Here is a 13,383-nt window from a genome sequence, read left to right as displayed (position 1 = left end):
CTTGAAAATTAATCCCGCTCATAAAAATAAACTGATGTACAATACATTTACACACATTTATGCACATGAGTGCACAAACACACCACGCACACACGTCAGCAGAAGTAATTTCTCACTGCCTTCAGCGCACAAAGGTGAGCTGTTGTACGATGCAGCTGTCACACACACATACAGGGGAAGGTGTTATAATTTTGAGTTGCGGCTTTGCTCATACCACGGAGGAAATCCTGCGGAACCAAGCTTTAGCGTGCAACACAAGCAAAACAACATTTACACAGGCCTGCAAACAAGCGAAAAAACACCTTGGTGTAAACACGTACAAAGACACAAGCTGCTAGTGAAGAAGAACCCAAGAGAAAAAAAAAAAGTCATGAGTTGGTGACCTTTCACTCTATAGATTAATCCTCCATCTTCGAGCAACTCAGACCCACACGTTTGGACAGCAGTGATTCTTGCAAGGACTCTGAAGTACCAGAGGTCCGCTGGGATAAGCGCACGCTGCCCTCGTCCATGTGTGGGCATATGGTATTCTGCGTGAGCGCGTCTGCGTGTGTAAGCATATCTCCTCTACGGGGTGTGTGTGAGAGAGTCCAGTTTTGTTATCCCTGCCTGTAACTAGAGGCAGAGTGGCCTGGGGCTTGGAGATAAGAGACCGTGCCAGAACTGGGCTTGGACCAGGTCCAAAGCTGCGCTGAGAAATCCATCACCTTCCCAGCACAGAGCGGGAGGTCACCGACTGGGACAGGGAGTTGTTTAATTCGGCCATTTATAGTTTCCCGTACATTGGCGCTACACAAAATGCCCCATGACCACAGCTCGGTCACCGGCGGCAATGTCTTAGCAGTCCCATGGCCAATAAAAGTCATTTTGTACTAAGAAAAAAAGCTAAGCGTGCCAATGGGCACCTCTACAGAAGACTGATATGCTGTGACACTAGAATGTAAAGTATAATGGACGTAAATGGTGACCAACATTTCAACAACCGCTTTCTGGAAAGAACCAATAGACTACAATATATATGTTAAGTGAAAATTTCATTTCACAAACTTACTGAAATATAAATGTATTTTACAAAACATTTAATTGTTTCCAATCCATTGTCAAAGTTGTCAGTAGAAATTGGAACTGATGATGCCAATCGAAATATTGGCAACAAAATCACATTACGGATAGGGATGGACAATATTTTGGTACCATATCAGTTTATCAGCTGTTATTAGTTTCAGTATCAGTCAAATTAATCTTCAAAAATGTGTAAAAATACTAATAATTTGATAACACTGTTAAATATCTCAAAATGAATATCCATTTTTCAAATTCACTTAATTTTTTTTGTTTTTTGTTTATTTTTAATTAATTTTGACAAAATAGCATAGAATTGGCCATTTATCAGCCAAAAATCAGAAAATTATGAAAATAATTAATCGATACATCACTATCAGCCAGAACGTTAATATCGGTGCATCTCTTATTATGAAAGCAAAATAACGTTTCATGTTGATTTTAAGCACAATTCCCAAAATTGTATTGGAGCGGAGGAAATCAAAGCAAGCTTATGAGCTTAATGACTCACAAAAAAGACAAAAAAATACAAAAGACAAAAGAAGAGACCTGTGTTTTGAGGAGACACCCTCACCCTAATGGATTATTTGAGCCGAGTGCTGTTCAAAAACTGGGGCAAAAATGGAGCCCTGTGAGACCCTCCAGCGATTTACTCCAACCTTGGGGTAGTACTGCCAGCACCAACTGCAGGATATTTCCAGCCTGTTGACTCAACCTCCCCGCACGGCAGGAACTCACCCTGTCCAATATGGCTACTCGGCTGCTGACCGCAGCGCATGATTTCTGTTTTTCAACACAGCCGTTTGTCCAGTACACAACGTATTCTGATGATACGGAGGCGTTTGATGCTGAGAGCCGTCACTGGAACTTCTCCAGGAGCGAGGAGATGGGTGGCGTAATGTCTGCCAAACCACAAGCGTAACCCAATCCCTAAGGTGGGGGAGGCGGTAGGTAGAGCACTGCAAGGACAGCATTTCAGGGGGAGGGGTGTAATGGATCCGTGGTCTTGTGAATCACACCGCTGCTGTCGTCCTGTCAAATCTGAAAGCAAACTACAATGCTAGATTACCACTTTCAGCCCTAAAAATGTGGGGTTTTTTTTTTTGGTATCACTCAGTCAGACTCATTTGACAAACTAAATACTTGTGGACAGAAGTAACACATTTGTCTGGTGTGTTGTCTTCAGTTCTATAGTCTGTTGTTTACACCAGCTTATCGTTTCCATCAACAGTGTGGACAATGTGGTCAAACTTGTCAGTTTACAGTACCGCCACACAGCCGAACAGACTCGAGTGCATCTTGCTACAAAACTCTGCATGAGTCTCCAAACCCCGACATGCAGGCTAACATGCTTTTCTCGGGTCTGGTAAATCCTTACCCTTCTCACCCACCATGACCCCCATCCGCCACTAAAGGTCTTGGAGACGCACACACCTTCCCTCGCAGCCTAACGTTGGTGACATCAATGTGACAATTGGAAAGCAGGGTGTGTTGCCAGCGGTTCGTCATGACCACGTCATGCAAGCGGTTGGTTACACAACAAAACAAACCTTTTTTTTGTTTTCAAACAAACGATAAGCTTGTTGGTTCAGTAATATATCGGAATCACAATCAGGAGACATGCTAGACAAGGAAATATGTTATTCTTGTTTCTGTTTAAAAACGCTCAAGGGTGAAAGAGAAGTTATGCCAGAAAACGAGACACAATAATGTGATACGCCACAACACTCGCAACTATAAACATACACACATTCTTTCCTGTTAATATTTACATACGAGATCACCTTTGTGTTTGTCTATGTCTAAACAAGTCTCGTCGTAAAATGAACTGCTTTTATTTGAAAAGTTCAATTATTATCCCAAAACCAAAAGAATACATTAAATAAGTTACTTTCCCAGTAAATAATTTTGTTGGGTTCTTTAGGAGACCTACCAAATTATGTGATTTACAGATTATTAAAAGAAATAATAACTAGTTAAATGTGAGTAAAGTAACAAAATTAATAAATAAAGCAAAGCTATTTTTGGTCCAGCTGTACTTACATTTCAAATCTCATTTTTATCCCTCTCTGCTAAGTCTATGTCGTAAAAAAAAAAGAAAAAAAAAAAGAAGTCTTTAGAGTCACTTTCGAACAATTTAATGTCTCGGTTTCTTGCTGAATATTTTTTTTTACCACAAACTTTTTAAACAGTAGTGCATTTGTTTTTATATTGAACTAAGACTAAAACTGCTGTTGAAATCATTAAACATTATAACAAAATGCAACTGAATTCCTATTCAAACACACCTGAAAGGAAGGAATGCACTAACAGAAAGCGATTGAGAGAGGCAGACAGAGATGTGAACTGCTCTGCGTGTAGAGTGAAGCTGTCATGCAGTACAGCACATGGTCCTGTCACACCACACCACTCTTCAACGCTCGGAAATACCCTGAAGGCAATACATTGTTCGTCAACCTGATCTCTTAGTGACGTTTACGGAATATACAAATCTGAAAAACAACCTAGTCAATTATTTCAGGACATCACTGCTCCAGTTTCCGCAAAAGAAAAAAGAAAAAAAAAGAATGCCACAGAACTAAAGCGTTCAAGAATGAAACAATATTAAATTAATCTTCGCGTCACACAAGCTTAAAGTAGCGTCATTGGTATCACATTAAGCTCCTTCTTACCCCTTATAAGTAGAAATGAGCAAAAAGCCTCAAGATTCGATCCTCACAGTCTCATGTGCCCAAAGTTGCTCTGCATTGACCTGATCAAGCAACAAATACAATCCAAGTGGACTACAGCATTGCTCGTCCCGTGACCTGTGCCTGGCTGACAGTGGAGACCAGTTCAGCAATGAGCTTCTAATGCCGAGCGCTCAGACCCCCAGCCCTCCTCTCAGACCCCCCCACCCTCACCCTTTGCCCTAATATGCCTTTAGCAACTGCCTTCAATCCATCAGTGTCTTTGGATGTAATTGAGAGGGTGGATGGGTGTCAGGATTGGGACGCTTGTCAGTATGTCAGATCCTCTGTTCTCCTGCCTATACATGTGTGTGTTAAATGTCATGGCAGCTGCCTACACACCTTTTGTTCCAACACCCCCTTGCGACATCTATCCTGTCACAGCTGTAGGAAATTCAACTTTTTGGGTCCAAAGCTGCTGCAGGCGACACACCACGCTGGAGCCTTTTCCAAAAAATCCAGAACGGTAGCTCTACATTTAGTACGGAAAACTTACACATAATTAGTTGTTTTTTTTTAAGCCTACAGTCTTTTTGAGAGAACAATAACGGTTTCCCCCAAGAAAAAAAATAACTGAAGATTCGCCCTTTCCTGACCTCAAAATCTCAGAAGGGTTTTCAGGGGGGTGTGGGAATGCAAAGGTCATGGGTTTGTAAAACTGCAATGTCAATGAGTTTCCAATGGGAGGGACAAAAAACATTTTGGGCACAAATCACGCTCTGGCACTGAGAATGTTACGGGTTGAGAGGGAGGTCTGGACACTGTGGTTTCCCACAAAGAGTAACTTATATGGATAAATGTTTTGGATAAGAGAAGGGGGGAAATTAAACCCTCCCTATGCTATATCAAGCTGGAAATCTGCCATTAGTCAGGGAAAATATACAAACATCTTAAACGTAACACACCCAAGCCAAAATCAAGAGAACACAATTGCTAAAACAACAAAAACCATTGACTGGTCATCAGTCTGCTAAGATCCTGTTTCCTTGTTAATTATCTTTTGCTCTCTTTAGAGCAAGAAACGCATATTCAGTCGTGGGATCAAAATGTAATAACACTAAACATCACAACAATGTAGAAACACTTTAATCTGAATACTGGAGACAGTGTCCTCAACAACTTCTATTAAAGCAAAGTGCACGTAGCAACAGCTAATGTTAACTAGCTGGCTAACACTGTAGATGAGGTTTTGTCGAAATTGCAAAAATTAATTGTCAGTCTTGAAAGCGAAAGTAAAAACCAATCAGTACTTTTTTTCATATTGTATGCCATAGTTTTGCAGCAAAAAAGCAATTAATGAAGTTATGGAGATAAATTATAGTTGTATCATTTGCAGCTTGTTGCAAAATGTAAATTCTACGAAAAATGTAAGACAAAAAAAAAGTAAGGAAAATGTTTTTTTGCACATTTAAAAATTACATTTGATCATTCTTTTGTAATGGGGCAAGTAAAAAGGTTGGCAGCACATTTATTGAATTGCTTATTTTTAATAAACCTAACTTTTTAAATTGTTCATTAATTCTCTTATGGAACAACTTGTGTAAACTCATTTTAAATGCTCCAGAATATGAACCAACGAAGATTTAACACAGGATATGAGCAAATAGTGTTTCGTTTCCCCTATTTGTGAATCATCATACAAATTCAACTGCATTAACATAAAATCAGGAAGGAGGGTGATTTTCAGGGAATTTTGAGTTTCATGTATGAGGTCTGGGATGAAAAAAAAGTCAGTTACTCCATTGCGTCTTTCCATATGCCCTTCCACAAAAACGCACTGTCATAAAAAGATTCCCATACCAGGAACAGCTGCGCACTTGTGGCCTTTTAACCAACCAGACCAAATAACAGTACAAGGCCTGTCCGATTCAAATTACTTGAGTTGAGGACTGCACATAAATGTCAATGTTACAATCTTCATCTAGACGTACTTTAACATTTCAGTGGCCCTCAGTGACAAATTATCCAACTCATCCATCTGAGAAATAAAATGCATCATGTTCTCATGCCCTGGTATACGAGCAATGTGCTGAAAAGAATCTTCCACCCTTTTGTCATCTCTAAACGCTCTGTAATTTAAAGAAACACGTTATCTCCCAGCCTAGACAGACGGTCACAGCTAAAGGGGAAAGTTCAAGAGAAGCTAGATGAGTCCTAACAGACAACGCAACCTGCTTGTCTTTGCTAAAGCCCCTTCAGCTGCCACTCGAAAAGACGTTGCCACAATATGAAATCATTTCCTCTGACCCTTCAAACAACTCTTGAACCGGCACAAGTCAAAATTCATGCTAAACCATTATTCCAAATCAGTAAAGCTAAACAGAGTTTGGCCAATATTCTCACAGTAAATGAACAACTGAAACGTGAAGGAATATAGACAATATTGTGCCCTAAAAATGCATTTTAAAGCCAAATTTTGCATGTAAAACTTGCCAACAGAATCCTAGAACTTTGTCAAGGCATTGCTATTCAGGTGCTAAGGGTGTTGTAGCAAGTTACAAAGGAGTTGCTAGGTGTTTGCTTACTAGTTCAAATCAAAAGAGCCCGTCCACAATTCTCTATGGCCCCATTTTCACCTGGTATTAATACGCATTTTCTGTGATCTGATCAATGAAATTTGGAGGTGGCCTGAGACAGATTCTGACCACATTAAATGAAGGTGTAAATGTGCTTGCAAATGTAAATGTGTAATCCCAATTAACATCCTTAAAGTTGAACTGTTTTTATTTGCCTGCTTTACAGTCTATATTTCTATAATTATTCATATTAGCAACAATATAAAAATTCTTTCTGAAGTTATATGCTGATAATTATGATTAAAATTATTATTCTATGTTACGGTTGATAACCAATATTACAATTCTGGTAACACTTTACAATAAGGTCCTATTAGTTACTTCGTGGCCTACAATACATGTGTTACAGTATCTATTTATTTATTATCTTTGTAAATTAATATTTAATAATAATAATAATAATATTTAATAAAAATATAACTGTTCGTTGTTAGTTTGTTTTAGCTCAGGTCCATTAAATTATATTAACAGATGCAACTTTTGATTTTAAAAATTTTATAAACTGTTTAGAATTATTTTTCATTGTAAGTTCATATTAACTAATGTTAACAAATTAATCCTTACTGTAACGTGTTACCAAAATGATATACTATTTTGTCCAAATTTATTAAAAGTAACAGAAAAACCTCAAATCAATCTCTACAAATGCATCTAGTTATCACAACAAGTTATGTACAATATGGATTTTGAGATTTGCTAACGATTATATTTAAAAGTGTTATTACATTATTAGCATTTTTAAAAATTAGCTTTAAGTAAGCATTAGATGATTGCAAAGGTAATATAACTGTAAAAATAGAGGAAATGAGCATGAACAACTAAATCGACAACATCGAGTCTAATCAATAAATGTAAAAATGCTCTAAAACCGGCAATATATCACGCATGCCTAACTGATATCACTACAGATTTCCACGTGCTGGACAGATCATAGTCTAAACCAGTCAAGGACATGACTAGATGTCTGGGCCATTACTGACAAAGAGTCATCAGTCATCAGTAAGAGGTGATGTCTTCTTTCTACAATGTTTTGGAGGGCGAGGAGTGATGGGGCTCAGGTGTTAAAAAAATAAAAACAATTTCTCAAAAGATATTTAACATGAGAGAAGTGGCCCACACACACACACAGTTTCTGCCATCCTGCTGAACACTCAAAGGAACTTATTTTCTCAAACACACACACACACACACACACACACACACACACACACACACACACACACACACACACACACACACACACACACACACACACACACACACACACACACACACACACACACACACACACACACACACACACACACACACACACACACACACACGCTTCTCAGAAACAGCTGACGTTACAACAGGCAACAGCTGACAGGCTACAGGTGGGAAGGGCACAGCCTCTTTAACTCTATACATCCCCTCAACCCCCAACACATAGCCCTTGTTCTTCTCATCCTGAATTTTTTACACTTCGAATCAAACACACACACATATACAGGCACACCTGTTTGTACCGCACAGGAACTGTGATAAACCCTTCCTCCACCGCAGCTTATTTATTTCTGATGGCGGCCTCCCCCGTCTCCCTCGCTCTTCCTCTCGGTTTCCTCAGCGCAGCGAATCTCCTTGTTCTGTCTGAGTCTTTGATAACCTCAGCAAATGTTTCTATTCACTGTGTAAGCAGTAAGCAAAATGTTCAGATGGCAACAGAGTCACGTGAGTCTGCCATGCCAGCCTTCTGAAGTACTTTTTTATTTTCACTCAGTAACTGAAAATGGTTTCTTTAATAAATGTAATTTAGAGAACCATTTAAGCAAGAAAATAAAGGTCAAATGTGTCAGAGCAGAGACAAACAGGTTTTGTTTGGGATTAAACCGATTACATTTCATGTTATGGCCGACATTATGAATCTATAATACTTGACGAAAAGTCAAACATTTAGATATCAAACATATTTGTTCTGTCTTTTTGCAAAACATTCTGTTGCAGCTGAATACCATGAACAAAAAAAACAAAACAAAAATCCTTTGTTTAACAGTAATGAAACCGACAACAGCAGGTTTATAAGCCTGCTGTCACTCTAAGAACTAATAAACGGATCCAACATACAGTTAACATACGTTTTCTTCGAGTTATTGAGAGAACTCAATTCAGTATTAATTAGTGCACTATATGAGGGATGGCTTTTTGTGTGCGCGCTCGGATGTGCCCAGCACAAAAACAGCGCACGAGTGCCGAATTGAGTTCTCTTTTGCGTCTGCTTGCGTTTAAATGGTTTAAAACCACATTAAAAATGTGCACACAGGAATCAATAAGCAAAAAAAAAAATATATATTTTATAACAAGTATCCAATTCCAGAATTGGAATCGATTTTTGATTCCCAATCCTAATTATATATACATAAAGCACACTAAAAACTATTGGTTACATGCACACAGCATCTCATTCCAGCATTAAGAGCGCTGGAACCAATAGTATAGAGATACAGTGATTAAGGGATTAAATATTTACAATAATCTTTCAATATCGCTTCGAAAGATGGTGATATAAATGTTAAAAAGTGACTTAAATTGATAGAAAGTGACAGTAAATAAATGTACAATGTGCCAAATTTCTATTTCAACATATGCTGTCCTTTGAAATGTTCTATTTATCAAAGAATCCTGAAAAAAAGTATCAGTTTCCACAAAAATATTAAATAACACATATTTTTTTTAACATTGATAATAAGAAGAAATGTTTCTTTAGCACCAAAACAGCAAATTAGATTAATTTCTGAAGGATCATGTGACACTGAAGACTGAAGTAATGTTTCCATCACAGGAATAAATTACATTTTAATATATATTAAAATAGAAAATGATTTTAAATGATTATAATATTGCACAATATTACTGTTTTTTCTTCTTCAGTAGTGTATCAGGCATCCCAGTTTTTAAATACAAGCACCACATTTTAATGTGTCTTTTAATGCACTAAGAAGTAAATAGAAGTCTAAAAAGTCTCTTAAAACATTAAAACTCAAACGTAGACTATAAACGAACAACAGCCTTTTTAAAAGCTCTGTAACAAGCACTTCAGAAAGACTTGCAAAGTAGAAGACAGCAAAATGAGAAGACGACAAAGAAGAAAGAAAAGTGCTGCCTGCTGCCCTCAAGATGGACTGTAGGAGTGTGTATGTAGCATTTGAATAATATAAACATTGAATGTAATCCCCAGAAGAAAACATGTAGTGGTTAAGATTCACAAAATCCTTGCTTAAGGCAGATCATGGAAAAGATGCGTAAACATTCACGTGTTAGCATGTGTGTGGGATAAGAAGAGCTCTCTCTGAGAGAGACAGCTATAGGGAAAAAAAAAACGGTTATTTAATTAATCAATTAAATCCAACTCATAAAAATAAAACCTTATCATATACACCTCTACAAACAAAATATCCCATAGCCAGTTCGGATTGGCCGACTGGGTCTTGTAGTTCCAAGCGCACAATTGCGTTCAGAGCTCCATCTGAGAGAAGTGTGCATATTCACATGAGTAAACACTCACAAACACTCAAAGACACGCACACTAAGTGTGTCACATTGGAAGGAGAAAGAGGGGATTTTTTTTTCTCCGTCCCTCCTCCCTCTCTGGCATATTTCCCGGCTCTCCATACTGCTGCCTGCATCTCCTGTGATGAGAAGAGGCCAGCCAGCAATCTTCCATTAAAACATAGCGGAGATCGGCCATACTGAGCCTCAAGAGCGAAGGAGACAATGTGTGCAGATGGCCCTAGACAAGAACCACAGCTGTACTGCCATAGAACTCTAGTGCCCCATGAGAGAAGGAGACAGCAGCAAGTAAGTTAGCAGAATAATGAGAAATACAGCTGCAAGCAGCAATTACTAAGGCCATGCACCCTAGGCACACCATCTATATTGAACTGTACTCAAATGTCAGCTAAATTACAAAGTTTGAAGCATAAATAAATATTTGAAAAGTTTGGACCATTAGATATCGTTGTAAGCAAACTACTTTGTTGGCAATAAAGTACAGACTATGGTTGTAGTCATGCTGGATGAACAAAGTATCTCTTTAGTCTGTCTGAAATCAAACTTTTAATGCTCTTAGCATTAGTTTTGCTTCAATTCTTGCAGAACTTCATGTCAAATTTGTTAACGTCTTATCAGCAAATAATTCTGAACATATAGGGTACAACGGGGCTAAAGGCACACCTTGGAAAATCAGCTTTTCAATACTCCCATAGTGTATGATTGCAGAAAAAAAAAAGTTTTATTGAACATTGATGGAGACACAGATTTGGTGTGGAAATAAATCAGAAAAGTGGCTTGTTTTGTTCAAATTTTTTATAAATGTATGAGGTGGCAAGTTATTTTTTATCCCACACTGGGTTAAAGACTCAATAGCATATTCTTAAAGGGGCACCCTGGTTGATTATGATTTCCCTTTTTTGTGTGTAATGTTGATGTTTGAGCATAAACAACATCTGCCAAGTCACGATGCTCAAAGTTCAAAGCAAAGGGAGATATTTTCTTTTAAAGAAATCGCTTTTTAAGGACTACAACAAACGGCTGGTAGGGACTACACAACATTCCTCCCGGGTTAGTAACATTACTAACCCTAAAATTTACATAAACCCCGCCCCCCGGAACGCGATTTATAGATTATCATGACAGAATATGCTAATCAATGATTAGAAGATAGTTAACTCCACATCAGCTACATAAATTTAAACATAAACAAAAAAGGTTTTGAAATTTTCAGGACACAAGCTGTTGTAGCTCCGCCCCCCGTACTGGGAGCAGCTGCTCATTTGCATTTAAAGGGACAGACACAAAAACGGTGCATTTTTGCTCACCCTTAAAAAGTGACAACTTTAACATGCTATATAAAAATATCTGTGGGGTATTTTGAGCTAAAACTTCACATACACACTCTGGGGACATCAAAGACTTATTTTAAATCTTGTGAAAAGAGCATTATCCCACCCCTTTAAATATGATTATCTCTAAGGTGGACAACAAACTTAATATATGATATTTACCATCTGAACCTAACCATGTTGTGTCAACAAATGGAAAAAGTCAGCCATCTATTTATTATCATGTAAATTATTGTGCCTTTAGACCCAACAGCAGGGGCGCCTTTTACCCCAAATACCATACTTTTACATATTCTTCCGTTATTGAATAACTGTTGCTTTAATTACCTTGAACAAAACTGAAAAACATTTACACGACCTTAGTCTCAAAATATAGTCAATAATTGTATTGCTTCTCATTTGCTAAATAAATTTACAACATTTTTAAAAAACATTAAATATCAGATGAAATTAGCACAGAATCAACTTTGCGTTTCTGTCCGCGATGGCGTCAAGGATCAGCCAAATTTCCACATGCATAGTCAAACGCAGTTGTTAAGAAAAGTGCTGAGGTGAATTTTTGTGCAAGCTAGTGGTTTGAAGAAGAATAAAGTCAAATGCGCTTTTTACCCCGGGTGTGCCCTATAATCGATCATTTTTGTCAGACATGGCCCTTAGATTTTTTGAGCGAAACTGAATGAAGACTGAAAGGAGTAGCGAAAAAATTGTTTTCAATAAATTCAAAATAGCCGACAAGTAACATGGCTGTCCATGACAAATGAGAAGTTATTGGACTCTGCATCTACTGATACATATGAAGAGGGCATGAAGTGGGATCTTGACATAATCTTGCTATTTTTCTATATAAATATGTAGCTGACGGTTTGAATGTGAGGCCCTAAAGTTGGTCTGATGACTATTTAGTCCCACCCCAATCTGTGTGCCAAATTTCTCAACTTCCCTTCAAACAGTTCTAGGGGCCACCATAGAGCCCCAGTCAGAATACTAATGAATCCAACAGGGCCTACGTACCTGCAGTGCTTGGCCCCATCTACAGTTAGGGAGAAAGAGAGAAAGAATTGGCAAGAAATCAGATCAAAAGGCTGAAGTAAGAAAGAGAGAACAGGAGCGAAATGAGAGATGGAGGGGTGTACGTTTCAGCACTTGGCTCCAATGCTTGCTGTTTCAGCTGTGCTGGAGTAATGGCCAACCCTTGCTCTCACGCCACTGTAACCCCGTTAGCCCCAGTTAGCCTGTTCGTTCCGTCCCGTCATGCTAACAGCAACACAACACTGTGCTGTGTATTTTACTTCAGAGATTTTTTTCAAAGAATTTTGAAGCCCATTCATTTGTTACAGGTTAAAATCGGTGTTACTAAGTGCTGCAAAATACAGGCCATTAATGCTGATGAAAAAAGCTGCACAAATTTTTTGTGGATTTACATTTTTACTGACTGTTACACGTCTGAGTTAAAGGTATAATGCACTTTGTGTACACCCCTTCATGCTGTTTCAAACCTGTATGACATTCTTTCTTCATAATAACATCAATGAAGATATTTTGGTTTGTTTACTAACATTCTTCAAAATCTTCTTCTTTGCTGTTTTGCCAGAACAAAAAGTCATACAGGTTTGGAATAACATGAGATGGGAGTAAATGATGACAGAATTTTCACTTTTTTATTAATTACTCACCCTCATGTCATTCCCAACCCGTAAAATTTCCATTGTCTTCGGAACACAAATGAAGATTTTTTTTTTTTTATGAAATCTGAGAGTTTTCTGTCCCTCCATTGACAGCCTACACAACTACCACTTTCAAGCCCCAAAAAGGTAGTAAGGACATCTTAAAAGTAATCCATGTGACCCAAGTTTATAACCTAAATTTGATAAAGTAATGTAAGTGAGTTGTTTGTACAAAAAACATAATTTAACACTTTATTTACTAAATATTAGGCTAATCTCCAACGCAAGTTCACGCAATGTCTGCTCTCGCGTCAACAACACACATGCATCGTGGTGCTCTCGTGAACGCGCTTTAGAGATTAATATTTTGTAAATAATATTTCTTCTTTACGTAAACAGCACTCGTGACGCTTCATAAAACTGAGGTTAAACCATTGGAGTCACATGGATTACTTATATTATGTCTTTACTAGCA

General features: G+C 38.0%; 1 protein-coding gene across 13 annotated transcripts in view; it reads right to left on the bottom strand.

Annotated features, from left to right (window-relative positions):
* mef2d (myocyte enhancer factor 2d) overlaps positions 1-13,383 on the bottom strand; it is a 66,371-nt gene that overhangs the window by 46,623 nt on the left and 6,365 nt on the right. The window contains exon 1 of one of the 13 annotated variants that reach the window (XM_082149171.1): positions 3,735-7,550. The exons of the other annotated variants lie outside the window; for them this stretch is intronic. The gene's annotated coding sequence lies outside the window, so the exon portion shown is untranslated. Of the gene's footprint in view, positions 1-3,734; positions 7,551-13,383 lie in introns of those variants that run through there. 13 annotated transcript variants of the gene reach the window in all.

Source organism: Leuciscus leuciscus, assembly GCF_965113295.1.
Source record: "Leuciscus leuciscus genome assembly, chromosome: 20".
In the NCBI taxonomy this organism is placed as follows: Eukaryota; Metazoa; Chordata; class Actinopteri; order Cypriniformes; family Leuciscidae; genus Leuciscus; species Leuciscus leuciscus.
Note: the sequence above shows the minus strand (reverse complement) of the source record. Positions and strands in the feature narration are given on the sequence as shown.